Consider the following 15,194-nt stretch of genomic DNA (forward strand, 5'->3'; position numbering starts at 1 on the left):
GAAAACTGTGTTCTCAGATAAATGCAAGGGCTGGGTTCAGATTGAAAGGACCACAGAAAGAAGCTTCCTTTTGGACCGCTTTTTGGGACAACTGTCAGACATCATCTGAGGTGGGCTATTGGTGAGGTTGGCTGTTGTCCAGTTTCCTAAGCTTAGGCACAGCAATGGGCAAATGCTACTCTGTTGCTTTCAGGACTGGTTGGGATCCAGGAGCCAAAGAGCTGCTGTTCTATGGAGCTGAGCAGAGAAACTTGGTGCTGGTGACTGGTGAAGGGACATCAGTGCAGAGCACTCGTAGACATAGCAGTGCTGGGGAAGAGGGTGCAGGGGGCACAGTCAGCAGCAGTTAGGCCTGTTCCTCAGAGGTCGGGTGGCAGTGGTGGCTGGCTGCTCCTTGCCCTTCTGCCTCCTCTTCCTCTTATGCTGGGAAAGCTCCTTGCTTTGGCTCTGCATTGCCTCAGTGTGAAGGTCTAAAGAATGCAGTGCTGAGCTATCGCACACTCCAGTTACTCCTTGCAGATGTATCTGCCCCATGGTCCTCACTGTGAAATCCACATTGTCCCTGGAAAAAGTGAGCCCTGGACCCCCTCCAACTCCATTACTCCAGGTATCACAGAAAAGATTACACTATAGGTTTAATTTCAATATTAACCTTTAAGTAATGGCACTGTCCCATTAAGTAAAATTTCCCTGTGAACTCAGTTCTGTGGGAAAGCAGAATCATGCTGCTGGCAGCATGTTCCTTGTTTGCTGTTGTCTGGGGGCTGGGGAATGTTGGGTTTGATGGTCCAAGTCCTCTGTGCCCCATGGGCATTGCCTTTAAGCCCTGGGCTTGCCTCCTCCGTAGGTGTGTGCCCAATGGCACAGGAGCAGAGCAGATGCTCGCCTGGTTGAAGTCAGTGTTTCCAGTCAATCTGAGTGCAGTCAACTTCCAGGAGGAACTCTGTGTGCTCAGAGATGTTTATGCTGTTTCTCTAAGTGGGACAGTGAACAAACTCTGCGTGGCAGTCACAGTGAAAAGTGTGACTGGCCTCCCTCCCTTGGGTGGGTTTTGCTTCAGGGTCACAAGGACATGGCACAGCCTGATGTCTCAGACATTGTCCATTGCCCTTATTTTTCATGGTTAGATTTGTTTCTGGATCATATTTGGAGTAGAAAAAGGATATATGCTTTTATGCAATTTTAGGGTAAGTGTTTATGCCACTCAATTGCTCTAAGGTCTTGCTTTAGAAAGCCTTCTGCAACTTTTGAAACTCCTCCAACCCTGATAAACACTAAACAAATACTTCTATAATTTTTTAATAAATCATAAGCAAGTTGACAGGTCTGTCCCGGCCTTCCTGCAGGCAAAAGGAGCTCCGCCTTTTGAGAAGAGGAAAATACCTTCCACTAACACAGTGCTGGAGAATAGCATTTGAAGTAGCACTTGTAGGGGGTATTTTGTTTCTGTGCACAGTCTGTGGGTAGAGCCAAAGTGGATTTCACCCCAGCTGAATACCTCATTCCTGCCTAGCCTGGTTTATAACTTGTCTAAAGGGATACTTTACTGTGAGATTTTTGCTTAACAACAACTCCAGCCTCAAAGCATCAACCAGCAGGACCTGGGCGCCTGCAAACAATCCTTGTTTTTCTTGTCCTGACCATAGGGGCTATGAATCTCTCATGGGATGTCAGACCCTGCTGTTTGGATATTAAACATTTCACATAATATTTGCTAATAACTTTCCAGAATTTTGCTGAGGAAGAGGTCATGGGGAGAGGGCACGAGAGGAAGCGGGCAAGACAATGCAGCATACTTGAGATTAAAATGTGAAGTGATGCTTTAGTTCTAAGTAAACTGAGACGTGTGGAACTAAATCCTTAATCTCAGAGCTTAATAAGCAGACATGCAGACAGCTAAGCTAAGCATATCTCATAGTGCATCCCCTGCAGTTTTTACCTGTCTCCCCTGATGAGGAATATGGTCTCAGCAGAAATCCCTGGCCTATGTTGACAGCTCTGTGCTTGGCAAATTCCGGGTGCTGCCTGTAGCAGTATCTCTCTGAGGGGAAAGGGTCCAGCTTGTGGATGAGCCCATAGCCAGCTGCCACCCATCCCAGTGCTCTGGGCCCTGCCATGGCTGCAGGATGGTGAGCTCTGGCAGTAGAGCCTGTGCAGGCAGGGGCAGATGGATGGAGCCTTGCCCAGGATGATGTGGGTTCTCCAGGCTCTCCATCTTTTCCTTTGAGCAGACCCTGCTCAAGGATGCTCATTTCCAGGTCCCCTCTTTTGTTTCTGCACAGGGGATAATACCTGTTTGCTCTCAACTTCCAGGCTGTGCTCTGCTCTGTTCCAGAGTCTTCTGAGCAGTGAGCCAGTGCTGTCTTGGGAGCAGCTGCTGGGTTTCCTGGGCTCTGGCTTGGGGCATCCCTCTTTGGGGTTCACTGAAGCTGAACTCTCTCCAAATGGGAGGCTTTTCCTTTTGCATCCATCCTACTAGGAAAGCAGATGTGATTTCCTCCCTGTGTAGCAGTTCTTCCTGCAGGTTCTTTTCTTACAGGATGGCTACAGGCAGGTGGAATGAGTTCCTCAGAGGAGAGAAGTAAAACCAAAACACTTCCTATCTCAGCTGCTGCCAGAAGGTCACTTTCTCCCCTGGTCCCTGTTTAGTATTCTGGCATTAACGTGCTTCTATATAACAATAGAAAAAAAAATTCCAGGGTGACACATGCTTAGGAAGAATTCTCTCATCTCCTGTGCAGCTTCTGGGGGAGCTGCCACGTGCTGCAAAGGGAAGCCAAAGGCAGAGTCCTGGAGTCTTCTTGCCTCATTACAAATGTGCCCTCCATTCAGTTCCAACTGGGTCTTTGGGTTACTGTACATTCCCATGTGTTTGGATATAGGATTTGCATCAGCTGAAACTCCCAAGAGGGTGCCTATTTGCTGGTGAAGGTGGGGACTTTGTGCCCAGACATTCTTCCATGGGAGTTGGGGAAGAGGTGTCCTTTTTAGGGCATCCTGCATGGTTAGGGAGAGATGGCCTTTGGGAAGATGCTTACCCATGAAAGATACGTAATGAGGCTGGGGCCTGGAAAAAGACAGGCAAGCACTGTGGATTTGCTGGCCGTGAGAAGAGGTGTCCCTGGAAGGAAGCGGGCGAGACAGATTATCGTGGAGGGATGCGGCAGGGAGCTGATGTCTTCCATCTGCTTGGAGACTGAGGCTGGGAGACAGGCAGCTCCGGCTGTGGCCCTGTGCCAGCAGCGCGGATGGACCCCAGAGCTGGGGGAAGCAGCTGGTGACTTTGGGGCTGGGAGGAGGGGGAGAGAGCTGAAACCCCAGCCGGGCTGGGGGCGATGCAGCCGGGGACGGGCCCAGGCTCGGCTGGCAGGGCTGCACATTCCCGGGCGGGAGGCTAGGTGGCAATGTGGCCGTGTGTGCCCGGCAGCCTGCCCCGTGCCCCGCGGGCCCTCAGCCTCACTGGCGGCACGGAATCCCCCTGGGTCAGCACAGAATCCCCCCTGCTTCAGCAGGGCGGCGCAGCTCCGGCCGGCCGCGGGAAGGTTCGGGGGGAACCCAGCCTGCCCTCCTCCCTCGGGAAAAGAGCCGGGGAGAGCCAGGGAATTCTCACTGCCCTTGAGCCCTGTCTCCACGGAAGGTTGCTGGGTAACCAGGGGCGTCAGGGTCTAGGAAGATCACTGGGAAGATCGGTGTGCAAAGCAGCATTCTGACTGCCGTGGGGCTGGCAGCTGGCTGGGAAGAGCAGGGACAGCAGCAGGATGCTGCTCATGGATTGCAGGGGGCCGCAGAACAGGAGTCAGGGGTGGGCAGCAGGGAGGCACAGCCTGGCTCTCCTGCGAAGCCCTGAGCTGGGCCGCTCTCCTGATGCAAAACAAGCCCTCAGAATGCACTGTCACTCCTTGCTAGGGTCTTCCATATAGATGCCAGAGCCCCTTCCCTGATGGGAAGGCATGCTGAGCCTCAAGACTGCAGTCTGAGCAGCATTTTCCACCCAGCCGCACACAGAAGCAGCAGCAGGACCCTGCTGAGCCCTTCTGAGGAGACAAGTGAGGGCTGTCATTTTTTTAAGTGTCTGCATCTCATCTGAATGAGGCTGGGCTGTCTAGGATTGACATGACCCAGGAAGAGCAAAGAGGACAGGGAAACAGCTGGACACTTGTTTATGTCCTGCGGCTGCTGTTCAAGATAGATGAGGGCAGGGGAAGAGCGTCCATCAGGGAAACTCAATGGGCTGGACACTTGCACTGGGGAATGCAGAGGGGGTAAAGGGGGCAGAGAGTTGGGAGTGAGGGAAGGGGGGTGGGGTTGGCACCGCTGCCAGGACAGGGTCCCAAAGTTACAGCTTGTGTGGTCACTGTCCAAAGGGCTCTCCCCTGAGTGCACTAGCACCAACTACAGCATTGCCACCTCATTTTCTGAGCAGTTTCTCCTGTTCTACAGCATAAGAAATCGGGTGCTGAATGACACTGAATCTAGTCTGAGTGCTGTTGCAGTGGTGGAGCCTCAAGTGAGCATGCCAGGCTAGTCAGCTTATCTCAGAACTTATCAAGGATAGAGGATGGAAATTTTCCTAGGCCTGTCACAGATACACCCTCTAACAAGAAAATAGAATTGGAAAGCTCAGGAGTGTCTACCCTAGAAAGAAGAAAGATTAATGAGGGCTCATGACAGAAGGATAAAAAGAAGGATGTGGAGAAAACGCATCAGGCACATCCATTCACCTTCTGTGAAAGTGCAGTAGAGGCAGTGTTCAATCAAACAGGCTGTTGGAGGAAATAAAATTACCTTTTTTTCATTTTTCCTTTCACCCAAAACACAAGATGCCTCATGAAATTCATTGTCCCAGGGCTTCACTGCTCAACAGAGCTCGAAATGAATTTGGATGCTCACCTCCATGCTGGCTACAGTGAGTGTGCTCAGTGTGAAAAGTACACACACCTTACCCGGAAGACTGGGGAGTGATGTGCCTGGTTATTGTGGCATAGACACCAAAGACAGGCTGTCCCTTGGGCCTTGGAAATATGAGCTTGCTTTGCAAGTGTCTGAAGGCTGGCTGTAAACTCCATGAACCAAATGCAGCTCTGTAAAAATAAACATGCAAGCCCCCAAGGTACATCATGGCCTAAGGCAGAGCCTGTGAAGGACATCCAAGGTCTTTTGTTACAAGGCTGCACCCCATATCCAGCCCGCCCTCTAGCTCAAATGAGCTGCTCTTCATAGCTATGGCTATGGAGTATGAGGGGCACTGGTGACCAATCCCCAGGGCCAAGGCCAGGACATGGACAAAAATGTCTTCCTCTGATGGCCCTCAGTTGTGACTATGGCACCACAATGTGGCTTCCCATATTAGATACATCTCTTGGGATTAAAAGATTTGTTGCTCTAGCTTGTAAGACTGGATGTGACCATGGATGAGGTAAATCTTCCTCACATTTCTGGGGGATGGAATATGATGCAGTGATTGGAAGTCATGGTGCTCCCTTCTTGGCTCCAAAATGAGTAATGTGGATTGGGAAAGCAGCAGTCAAACATTAGGGGTGGCATATACTGCTGAGGGGCATGTTTCACCCACTGTGTTCAGGGGATAGGAGGAGCTCAGGTGCTCCCTGATGTCCTGGTCCTGCCAAGCCTGGTGCTGCTCACTTAAACAGCCACCACATGTTGGGATGGGGCACAGAGAGCTACAGTGGGCTGAGTGATGCCCAGTCCACTCTGATGGTGCACTCGCAGTTCCCTGGAGGCACTGACAACACCAGACCACCCTAGGTTCGCCAGGGATGGCAAAGCTGAACAGACCAGAATGTATTTTTTACTCCTGTGCTTCAGGCCATCCCTAAGGGAGCCTTGCTGAGGGCCTTCAGGTGCTGTTTTGTCCTGAGCTTTCACACTTCACCCCAAGCATCTGCCTGGGATGCACGGGAGGCTTGGGAAGGTGGTGCCCATCTCCAGTGCAGCAGGACCTGTTACTTCTGCAGGACAAGCTTTTGGGGTTTTGTATTTGTGCTTGACTGGAGCAAAGACAATGGTTGTGTGCTGCCCAGCCACCTGAGCTTTACTCCTAATCATATTTACTTTCCTCTTCAGAACAATGCTCAAGATTCCCTGTGGGTGTCTGGAGAAGGGTAGGAAAGGCTCCACTTCACTGGCAGCAGAAAACTCTGCTCGGAGAAGTAGAAAGTGAGGAGAGGAAGTGGTAGGGTGGTAGGTGTTATCTTTGCCCTTGTTTCCAGGGCCTGACTCTTGGATCTTGGACATTCTTCCAGAGGCTCTAGACAGCTCCAGGAAGCCTCCCATCCGTGTTTTGTAATGCTAACATCTGGAAATAGCTGGTTTGACTGGCTTCACTCGTCCCACACTTTGCCTCAGCTCTGCCTTGTGGAGGAGGAATATGTTCCCAAGAGGCCTCACCTGCAGTGGGGTGGGCTGAGGACATGGGGACCTCCAGGGCATCAAATGCAGCCCTGCAGAGGCAGGTTCCTCAGGAAGGCCTGACAGCTCAGGCAGTGGAACCCAGGGGAGAGGGAAGCCAGGCTGCCCTCCTGCCTGCAGGGGAGGATCTCCAAACACCCATCAGGCTCTGGGGGGCAGGATCCACCCTTCCCCTACTCCCTGCGCTCCCTTCACTGGTGTCTTCACTTTGCCAGCCTGCCTTGCTTGCAGGGAAACTCGAGGGCAAAACACTGCCAATGCAGAGTGATGGCTGCAGGCAGTACCTTGTGCTTCTGGGGGAAGCTGAACAAACATTAAGACTTTTAAGAATCGGGTAATGTAGCATTGATGGGCTGTCCTGAGCAAATTTTGGGTCACCTGAGGCTGAGCTAAAATACTTTCTACAACTTCCAGCTACTCTTTTGTGGGTGGTTGAAGGATGGGGAAGAGCCCTGAGAAATCCTTGGCAGAGGGCATCACAGGGCAGGGAGAGGGGTTCAAGTTCAGAGCAATGGGGCTGCATAACCTGGGAGGCAAATGCTGGGAGGTTTTAGGGCAGGTGTTCTGTGCTGCTCTGGTGCTGTGCAAAGGCTGAGTGCTGCTGAGATATAAAGGGACTACCACCCCAAGGGACTCCAGAGCTGGTGCACAAGCTCTGTGTTTCCTGCACTTCAGCAGCCAGGCTTTTACTGACTGTGGGGACAAAAGATCCCACATGAATTCTGCTTTTTCCTGCATGGACTAGGGGGGTTGGATAGGGGCTGTTTATCATGTCTAGAGATTATAGTTTCCTAGTTTATGGCAGGGATGCTACTGTGACCCTTTAAAGGATGCTATGCAGAACTAGACCAACAATTTGTGTGGTCCTTGGGGAATGTCTGAAGAACAGGCATGCTAAGAGAGGTGCAGACTAAACCCAGGCTGCAGTCATGGCTCCAAATCCTGCCACTTTGTTATGGGGTGGTCAGTGGATTTTAGCATATGAGGCTGGTGTTTGCCTTTTTTTTCTCCATCTGTCAGCCCACCCCTTACCCCAGCTGCTGTCTTGTGCCCATCCCATTCAGCAATGCACACACTCAAACCATGTCCAAGCACTGGTGGGACAAGCCCATAAGATTACCCAGTCCTTCCTGTGCATCCCTCTCACCTCTGATTTCGCCAGGCTGTGCCTCAAGCCCACCTTATTGTCTCCCCCTCCAAATCACCTGTGTTTAAGGGGCCATTCAGGCAATAAGCCAAGTCTGATGGTTCCTATGCCCTCCTCTTGAGATGCACCAGATTTCAAGACACTCTGAGGAAGGGGTTACATTGCAGAGCATATCCTAATGCATCTACTTTAGCCATGGGCTCTGTGGTCCCAGGGAAGGCAGCAGGAGGGCTGTGCTGCAGTTGTGTCCCCAGCAATGTGGCAGACACGCAGCAAGGCTCCCAGGTCTCACACACCTGGCACTGAACATCAGGGGTGGATAGCTTACCTAGGGATCCCCTCACCCTGGAGGCTGAGTTTACTGACCCAGTACCTGTAAGGTCAAGTGCTTACCTGGTGGTGCAATGTAGCAGCACCTCACTGGCAACACAGCCCCCCAGCCCTGCCCAAGTTCTGCCTCCGAGCACTGTTCACTGGCCTGCCTTTTTAATTAACAGAATCCAGGAGTTTGAATGACCTTTGGGTTGACTTTCTACCAAGTCTCAGCCTGGTTTTGGTGCTGGCCTCATAGGTGCTGAGATCTGCTGGGGCTGTGGCAGCCTGTGGCTCAGCTACACTGAGACATCAAACCTGAGCCAAAAGCCCCTGGTGCCATGCAGAAGGGTTAACAGTCTGCTTGCTCCCTCTGTGCTTCAGAGAGCTTTGTTCATTGGAGTATTAAATTCCACAGCTGTAAATAATCTGCAGCAGGAGAGATTATCAAGGCCTTGGGAAGGAGCAGCTTTTATTAATAAGATCAGTTCTCCCTGAGAAGCATCACGTAGTCACTCTCCACCCTTTCCTCGCTGTCTCACCAGCCATGGTCTGGTGGCACAACTTCCCCACCTCCATCCTATGCCACCCATCTTCCTGCCATGCTCCCTCTGTCTTGCTATTGCTGATTGGTAAATATGGCTCTTCACAGCAACCAGCAGTGCAGGCTGGAAATGCTCCCCACATTACCTGAGATGTAATTGTGGTTTATGTGGTGGGTTCAGTGCTGGCCACATGGCCAGGCTACTGCTAGCCAAGGTGGGAAGGTGGTAGGACACATCCTTGCTGGATAGGAGTGTGGTACTTCTCACCATCATGGCACCTGCCTCTCTGCCAGGCTGGAGGCTGCTCCACCTCTGACTCCTCCAGGGATATGGCTCTGGGCAGGTGCAGCCTGCAGGCTTGGATGTGGTTTACCATGACTATCCCAGGAGTAGAAAACAGACCTAGTGGGTGTTTGAATGGGAAAACATTCCTGGTAATTTAGAATTGTGTGGTTTGGTGTCTGGGAGTGTTTCCCAGAGCATCCTATTTGAAGGCAGGAAGATGCCCAGGGTGGACTAGGCTCTAGCTAGAAAACCAGCCTAAGAGAGGCTTTTTAGGATGGACACCAGGGCTTGGCCCTCTTTCAAGCCTCCCAGTCCCTGGGGATTCCTCACTTCTGCATGAGAAAGAGTCCCCTTGCCTAATTCTTCCTCAAACCATACTCACCCTCACAAGTAATTTCTGTCTTAACACTCCAGCAGTGAGGGATCCCCTCTGCCAGCAGAACTGTGAGCACAGCAGCTGAGATTGCAGCAGGACATGGGGCCTTGTGGTGATTCCCACCCACAGGAGGTGCCTGTGGCTGCGGTGCCTCCCCACTTTGCTGCCCTAATCCACCTGGTGCAGGGCCCTGCTGAGTTTTAGATTTCTTTTCTGGCAGAGCTAGAGAGTTAACATGAGGTCCCTGTGCCCCTAAACATCTGTAAGCAGTGCACAGGCATCCCCATTCTCTGCTGGGAGAGGGATTGGTGTTTGGGGAGCAGCAAATGCTTTGAGTTTTGGGGGGAGGGCATACCCCAGTTTGCACCAGGCTTCCAGGACACTGTTAAGCATTGCCAAGAGCACCAGCCCCACGGTAAGGCCTCCGAGGATTGAGCTCACCCTGCCACTTCCCACTTCCCTGGCCAAGCTGCTGAGTTCAGAGCTAACCCTGACAAGGCACATCTCCTCCACCCCCCTCTCCATTGCTCACCCTGCTCACTTCTCCTCCCTGTATTCCCAAAGAAGTCCGCACCCCGCTGACCAAAGCATCACTTTTAATTAAAATGGCTCCCCTGCGATGCATCAGCTGAATGTCTCCGCTTATTCCTGCTGGGTTCCAGCCACAGAGACATGCAAGGGCAGAGTATCGGGTCAGAATCTCTCCAGGCTGCAGCCACAGAAAGTCAGGGCAGAGAAAGCAGCCGATGGCTCCACTGCCCTGCTGCCAATGAGTGCTCAGCAAGGGGAGCTCTGCCCCAGGAAGGCCTGGGAATGAGACATGGCTGTTCTCCTGCAGAGGCTGCGGAGCTGTGGATGCCCAGGGAGGCCAGGGATGAATGCCGTGAGCAGGCATCACCAGCTCCATGGGTGCAGCTGATGTTCCTGCAGGAGAAACAAGCCATGTGCCATGCTTTGTGGGGTTTGGAGGACTCCCTTCAAGGCCTTGAGAGGAGAACGGGTGGGACCTCCACTGGGGTTTCTAAAACGGAGGCAGGTTAGTAAGAGTACACAAAGGATTCCCTCCTAAATGGAGACAAGCTTTCCTATCAAGGTCGCAGGGCTTCATTTGGGTTACCTAGGAGATCATCTGGAGCAAGGGCCTCCCGCTCCAAGGAGGCTTAGCTCTCAAGAATCGCATCTTCACCTCCCCCTGCCCCCAGTGTACTGGCAGCTTTTCCAGGGATGAGCAAAGAGGAGGCTGCTCAGTATCAGTAACTCCCCTGGAGGACCACATGGAGCCATTCCTCCCACTTCCCTAAGAAGGGTGAGTGCTAGCTCCACCCACAGCTGCTGCAGGAGTTTCCTTGGGCTGCGGTCCTGCAGCGGCACAGCTGCTGCTGCTGCCTCAACCCTGCTGCAGGCTCAGTGCTGAGCAATGGGAATTGCCAGGGGTGGCACTCTGGCACGAGGCTGTCCCCTATCCCGACCTGGGCAGGACACATGCCACACGTGGTCACTGTGACCCTCACACTTCACATGTAGATGCAACAAGAGGGCGCCCTGTGGGATCAGTGGTGTGCCAATAGCAATGTTTTACTGCAGCCCCTGCAGAGACCCCAGCCCTTGTGCTTTGGAAAGTAAAAATTCATCCTTCCGGCAGGAGGTGAGTGAAGCCAGGGAGGAGCAGGGAAAAAGCCCTGCTGTGCATTAGGGAAGACTTTCTAAGGGGCTTGAAACCCATGTGGATGTTCTTAGGAGCCTCCCATCTGTTGGGGCATTATTATAGCAGCCCCCGTTGTCACACGCTGCATAGTGCAAGAGGTCCTGTACACTCATATGAGCCTGTGGCATCATCTAGCAGTAAATTGGAATTCTTTTCCTCCTGGACGTGCTGGGCTGAATCCATGGGCACTTATGGAAACTGCTGGGACACGTGTGTGCCGCTTTATTAAATTACGCAGCATTTCATCCCTGCATGGCGGGTGGCAAGAGCCAGGCATGTGCTCGGTCTGCGGTTCCTCCCTGCTCCTGTCAGCTTTGCTCCGCTAAGAGACCCTGTGTGCCCCTTCCCACGCAGCTTCCCCATCCCCATCCCCATCCCCATCCCCGTTCCCGTCCCGCTCCCCGTCCCTGCAAGGCGGCAGGCGGCCACAGGGTGTCAGGCGGGTGCCGGGCTGCCTTCCCCGGCCCCGGGCGGCGGGACCGCCGGCTGCCGCCCTGGACCGGCCACCCCGGCCCGCCCGGGAGCGCGCCCCGCAAAGCGGCACACAGGGGCACGGTGCGCTGGCACCCACACTCCTGGGCGCCCCTCTCTCCAGGGAAAGGATGCCTGCTCTTCCTTTTCCCACGTAGGGAGGGAGACGCGTTTTCCAGGGGCTGTGTGAGTTTTGCCTGGTCTTTCAGAGGAGGGAGGGGAAAGCTGGTGGTCTCCCGTCTGGAGCACCCCAGGTGAGATGAGTTGTGTCGGGCCTCAGCGTCTGGCCGCGGAATGCGGAGGAAGGCTGCACGGCGAGGGGAACAAAGGGCCTTGGATAGCAGCACTAGCGAGCAGGGAGTGTTGGCAAACACGGCTGCCATTGCTCGGGGAAGAAAGCAGCTGAGCGGGGGCGTGGGGAGACACTGAGCCCGAGGAGCTGTGGGTTCCCAGCAGGAAAAGGTGATCAGGAGGTTCGTGGTACTGAACCTCCCTTGACAGGCTCCTGCTGGACCTTGAATCAAGTTCGGTTGTGCTTCTCCCAGCTCTGCTTTGTGGCTGCACTGAGCGTGGGGGGAACCCATTTTCCCCACTGCATTTCGTGGTGGAGGCGGGGGAGCTGGTGCAGAGAGAGCAGGCTGGGGAGGAGGATGCATCAGTGAGTGACGTGTGATGCTGGAGCGAGCAGTGGCCCAGCCTCGCTCAGGTGCAGCTCTCCGTGCTGCGCCTCACGTACAGAGACGCTGTCTATCCTCCAGCTATTTACCACCAGCTCATTTTGCAAACTCTGCACTCACAAGATTTTTTTTCCTCTCTCCCTCCCTCCCTCTGTTCCCTGTAGAGATGCTCAGTGTTCCCCATTCAGCTTCAAGCACAAGGTCTTCCACCTGCACAGGCATTGCACACGTTGACCCCCGTGCAGGTTCTGTTGGGCCTGTCCCTTCTCCCACTTCATCGAGGCTTTAGTCCTGGTGGGGGGAACTGTGCTGAACAAAGAGGGAGGCTGGTGCGAGCTGAAATGCTGCCAGGGGGGACACCTGGCCAGAGTGCCTGCTGCTCCTGTTCCTGTGCCCACGGGCCTGGAGGTGCGGCCCTGCTGCCCTGCAGGGCTGCTCACTTCCCACTGGCCTGTGGGGTTGCCATCTTTACTGACTGGGGATGTCTATCCTTTGTTAGGGGAGAGGGAGGGAGGGAGGAAGGAAAAGAAAGTAATGCAGGACTGGGAAGAGTCCCCTGGTGTGGGAAGGCACAGGAGTTTATTCCTGTGGGTGCTGGGGTAAGGGATGTGGAATCAGACCCAAACAGGGATTGCCCCATTGTGCGCTGAGAAGGGAGAGTAGAACGCTACAAAGGAAGGAGAGGGCGGTGGGAGTCTCGACCCTCCCCAGCGGGGAATTGGAAAGGGATTGCCGAGGAAAAGGGGCTGCCCCTCAGTGTCTCTTCCTGGAGGGTTGCTCGGCCCTGGGAGGCTTTTTTCCTGAGCAGGGACTATGACTGACGGCTTCACTCACCCTTCTCCTGGCGGGTATGTGCTACTTTAATCTCTTCTTTTGAAACCTAAGGCCCATGACTTGTCTCAGACTTTTATCTGCTCTATCTCCCCCGTGCCGAGAGAGGGCTTTGTGGTTTCAAGGAGGTGCTTGGAAACAGGAGCTGGGGGTTTCCCTATGGGTGGGAAAGCAGACAGCATAGGTAGGAGACTGCCGTCTCTGTCTTTCGATTTCCAGCAGGTTGGGCGGCGGTGGGGCTGAGCTCTCGGCGGTTCTCACCCCGAGGGTGGCGAGGAGACCACCCCAAATACAGCCGGGGCACACCTGAGGCTGGGCTGGGCAGAGAGACCCCAACTTGGTGTTAAGGGCAGGGACCAGCGCACAATGCCCCGTGGGAAGTCTGGTGTGGGCTTTGGGGAGCCTGCTGGAACGGGGGATGGCGGTGGCGCCTGGAGCCGCGGGCTGGGTGCCGGGGCAGGGGGCTGGGTGCCGGGGGCTGGGCTGGGGGCTGCCCGCGGGCCCAGCGGAGCGGCGGGCCGGCCCTCGCAGCTACGGTAGGTGGCAGTGCCGCCCGGATTTTATGAATGGAGGAGGAGGAGGGGAGGCAGATGGATACGGGGAGGTGGTGAAGGAGAAGCGGGGGGGCGGAGAGGGGGGGGAATTTTCTGGCTGTGCTCCGGCCTCCACCTCCGTCCCCCTCGCCCCTGCGCCAGGCTCCCTCCCCCCGCCATTAGCATAGGCCTGCCCGGTTTACATGTCGGGCTGCACGTTGCCGCGGCCGGATCCAGGAGCCAGCAGCGCTGGCAGCCGCCCCGAGTCAGCTGCTTCCCGCGAGGAGCGGCGGGAGTGAGCGGGGCGGGCGGCGGGAGGCGCCCGCGGGCACCGCCGTTAAGGTGTCCTCGAGGAGATGGACACGGACATGGATATGGATCCGGCACCGGCACCGCCCGGCTGCCCGCGCCCCGGGAGAGCGGGACCGCGCGGGTTTTACGTCGGACTGCCGCCGTGTCCGCGACTTCGGACCCCGGCGTGGCTCAGCGCTGCTCTCCACGGGCCCCTCGGTGCCCTGTGGGCACTCCAGGGTTGGGGTGCCGGGAGCAGGCTGGGCTTTGGGGAGCAGAGCCGCCCCGTGCGGTCAGCAGAGTCCCTGCTGCCCTTTCCCATGCCCGGCCTCGCAGGGCAGTGCCGGGGTATCCTCTTCTCCTGCAGCTTCTTTGTGCCCTGGGGCGTGCTCACAGCCCCACATCCTGCTCTCCAGTGACCCACCACTTGCATCAGAGATCCCCTTTGGTGGGGAAAGCCAGGAGAAGCAGCTGAGTAACTCCCTGATATTTCCTGGCAGAGGCAGGAAGTGAGGTCTGCTTGGTGCCTTGATAAAAGGAGAGGAAAAGCCCCCTTTTTTTTGTTCGTTTCTGGGGCCTCCGAGGCTCACCTGGGACTTTATGTGTTGGTCATTTCCATCTGGGTCTGGGATTTCCCACTGTAGGGACCAGGACAATAGGTTCGCTGACACAGCTGTGGGGCGGGTGACTGAGCGGAAGAAGTGACGGAGCACAGCCCCACAGCTTCCCTCTCCCCCTGGGGCAGGTGTGGATAGTGCCAGCAATGTGCCAGGAGCCAGCCCTTGCTGTTCCCAGCAGGGATTGAGCTGGGACAATCACTGCCTTCCTATGCACCCTGCTCATTCTGTCACATGGGGAATGAAATTTCCTTCAGAGGCAGCTTTGTCTGCCTGCATTGGTGAGGTTTCCTTCTGGGGAGTGTTGGAGGTGCAGAGCTACTCCAGGGGAGCTCTGGATGAGACTCTGAGAGAAGCTCTTCTCCAGGAGAGGAGGTCTAACATGGCGTTTCCAAAGAGCCCATCGACCCAGTTCCTGCTGGGGGTACTTACCCATGTGCCACCCCATGCCACTATGCAGGAGCAGAGCTGTCCTGAGGCGTGGGGCCAGGGACCCCACAGAAAGTGCCAGCACAGTGCTTGCAGTGGCTGGGCTCCATTTTTCAGCAGCACTCATGTTATTTAGGGGATGGGCAAGGATGGTGCTGCAGCACTGACCCCTTCAGCTTAGCCAGCTGTTCCCCAGGAATGGTGTCATGCAGATCTGGTGGTGCCCTTGGAACTGTCTGGGCACCAGTTCGGGCACTTTGGTCCTGCTCTAGCCTGGATGATCCCACCTGCCTGCCCTAAATCCCACAGTGGTTTCAGCAGGACACAGGGCTTTTCATCACCCCTTGTCTGAACCAGTTAGGTAGGATTGCTGTGTGCTGGGAGGTGGTTACTCTAAAGTTGTCCATGCTTCAGTGGCATCCTGCATCTTGCACGATCCTTCATCCAGAGAGTAGGCAAGAGGAGAACTCTCCATCCAGTGGAGTGAGGTGCCCCTGGGGCTGCAAGGGGATGCAGGAGGAGGACAGGAGAGCCTGTAGTGATATA

The sequence above is a fragment of the Ammospiza nelsoni genome, chromosome 3 (assembly GCF_027579445.1).
Source record: "Ammospiza nelsoni isolate bAmmNel1 chromosome 3, bAmmNel1.pri, whole genome shotgun sequence".
Lineage (NCBI taxonomy): Eukaryota > Metazoa > Chordata > Aves > Passeriformes > Passerellidae > Ammospiza > Ammospiza nelsoni.